This window comes from Oryx dammah, unplaced genomic scaffold (assembly GCF_014754425.2).
Source record: "Oryx dammah isolate SB20612 unplaced genomic scaffold, SCBI_Odam_1.1 HiC_scaffold_11050, whole genome shotgun sequence".
Lineage (NCBI taxonomy): Eukaryota > Metazoa > Chordata > Mammalia > Artiodactyla > Bovidae > Oryx > Oryx dammah.
Window position 1 is genome coordinate 4,328,957 of NW_024080444.1, and position 2,847 is coordinate 4,331,803.

General features: G+C 35.5%; 1 non-coding gene across 1 annotated transcript; it reads left to right on the plus strand.

Moving 5' to 3' along the window:
* Positions 1-470: 470 nt before the first annotated feature.
* LOC120860269 lies at positions 471-547 on the plus strand. Its single transcript, XR_005720296.1, has one exon. It is a non-coding gene; the product is annotated as a small nucleolar RNA SNORD34 (small nucleolar RNA).
* The last annotated feature ends 2,300 nt before the right edge of the window (positions 548-2,847 follow it).

A 2,847-nucleotide genomic window follows, 5' to 3' on the forward strand; every position in this document is an offset into this window, starting at 1 on the left:
AGAGTTGGACATCACTAGAGCAATTTTCACTTTCACTTTCTTTCTTTAACAGGTTAATGTAATCACACTGTAAATTAATAGTGAGAAGATTCTTAAATAGTGATAGTGAAAAAAAAAAGGTTGAGAGTTTTTCAGGATATTAGGTGGAGGGAGGCTAATGGAGGAAATTCAGAATCAAAAGGCCTGAGGCCAAGAAAAAGCCCAGCTTTATGATTAGTCCCAAGAAAAATAATCATTAGATAAAAAACTAGAATGGTTTTTGGCCTTCTAAGGTCAGGCATCAAGTTTGAAGAAGGTAACATCTTCTGTCTGATGACTGAAAGTATTGGTTTTCATAGAGATGCTTGTTTTGGGAAGTAGTCTAGACTTCTGATGATGACTCTTCTTTTAGAGTCAATTCCACTGTCATAGAGGAGGGAATTAGCATAGATAAAACAAATGCTCAGAACCTTTCTAGGCAAGGGAGATGAGGGCATTAATGAGGATTTCCTGTGACACTTTCTACATTGTTTGATTAACATGCAATATCATAACTCCTGAAATGCCCACTGGAAGGGACAGTGACCTAAAGTAAGCTGCCTGCATTGATTAAGATTGGCTCAGGGAATTTGATGGGATAAGCTTATATATTAAGGGCATTAAGGAATATATCAATGCATAAACAAGGCTTGGAATACAGAGGAGCCTGCATGAATATTTACTGAACCCTCTTCCTTGTTGTGGTAGTATATTGTTGGCACACACATTTGGAGGCAATCAGATCTAAACTTTAACACATATTGCTCTGCTCCTCTATTAACTGAACTGTATAACTTGGTGCATAGTAAGCACACCAGGAATAGTGAATGATTTCCCATTTTGTCTTCTCTGTAATGTTCTTAGGACAAAGTCTGTGTCATAATTTTCTTCTAGCCTCAGCACTCAACACAATGCTTAACACTTACTTACATGTAGTGAATATTTATTCAGTGAAGGTTCCATGATACACATTATCAATTTTATGACCAGGAACAACTACTGAAGGCAATAAGGCTAGAGAGTCAACATATTGAAAAGTCAGTTGCCAAGCCTTTCACCCAAATCTGTCATGCTAGAAAATAATAAAGGGAGATGTTCAGAAAATGAATGTAGCTCAGTGTTTTCTCACATGAAGGAAGATAATCATATTTTTTTGTGTGTGCTAGTCTCAAACTCATTTCACAGAGAAAGGTCATTGGGATCAGAGATGTGACATAACCTGGTTTAAATCACATAACTGGTTCTTGTGACACTTAGGACTCAGTTCAGTTCAGTTCAGTCACTCAGTCGTGTCTGACTCTTTGCAACCCCATGAATTGCAGCACACCAGGCCTCCCTGTCCCTCACCAACTCCCAGAGTTCACGCAAACTCACGTCCATTGAGTTGGTGATGCCATCCAGCCATCTCATCCTCTGTCACATAGCAAGTCTCTTAAAATCCATATCTATTGGCACTAGAAAAATACTGCATGTGATTTTTGTTAGAAGTCAAAACTATGTTGTTGAGTCACAATTAGGGGTTTTCTCCCTCTGACCTGTTGCTAGGAACAAAGTCAGCATTCCAAAGGAATATGGTGCTATCGTGATTAAGTCTTTAGAGTTAAATTGTATTTGTATCTTTGGATCCAGAAATCCCTCTTTATAAACCACCAGTTGACCTCCCAACCATACTACTCAAACAACTCAGCATTCCAGATCTACTATCTCACAAAATGTCAAGTGAGATTCAGTTTGATCTCTGCCTAGAATCCGCTATGAGTGATATATTTCCAAGGTTTCTAGAACTTTTGGAAAAGATTTCCCAATGAAACTCAGATACCTCTAAGCTGAAACACAGCATTTTTCTTTCACAGTATTCAGAGACACAGAAGGGAAAATGAATGTCTAACTCCAACCAGAAATGTTAGAAGGAATGCACTTACGACATAATTACCAAGATTAGGCAAACTAGCTCTTTGGTAGTTGCTGTATGTCCCTAGACTGTGCTTAGTGTAATTTCACTCACTATTTTGTCAGAAGGAAGAAGTATGTTGTGATGACACTGGGTAATTGGCAGTGCCATTTATGTGTCTTCAGTGCTTACAAATTTATTCCATTGGATCTCATTATAGAAGAAATGAATTATCCTGAAACAACTCTGTGGGGCACTATTCACACCAAGTAATCTTTAGTGAAAATCATGTTTTGGCTCTTGATGTTGCTTATTTACATTTCTCAGCTTTTCGAGGAGGCAGCCTGTGTTTGCTCAGAATATTTCTTTCTATATTTAATTCTTTTAATTTAGAAATATTTAAAACATGGAAATCGGTCAAGGGTTTCAAGTACCATATAAAATTGTATTAATTGGACCAAATTATTTTAAAAGGTATTTAAAATATATGCTTAAATATTTCTAAATTGAAATATTTCTTACAAAGATAGCTTTCTCCACAGATAAATGAAATAAGAGTTTTTAGTAATTCTCCTGAAAATATTAAATAGAGTAACACTGAGAGAGAACAGTGCACTTTGAAGCCAGCATATCTGAATTTCAACCCTAATAAAAATTTCACACTTGAAATACTGGAACATGGTACTTCTTATCAGTAGTGAAAAAAATGTGTTATTTTAGTGCTATGTGTGTCATCTTTCAGTAATAAGCTGCTGATAAATATACAAAAATATTAAAAACTTTTAACTTATTCTTAGTTGTTTTAACAATTTGGAGTTTGGAAACATTTGGATATTCCTTTAGATATTTCATATCCTTCAAACTAAAAAAAAAAACACACACACAAAACTTAGAAAATTGTATATGTTGTTTACTCATTGATTGTAGTTAGTAATGTT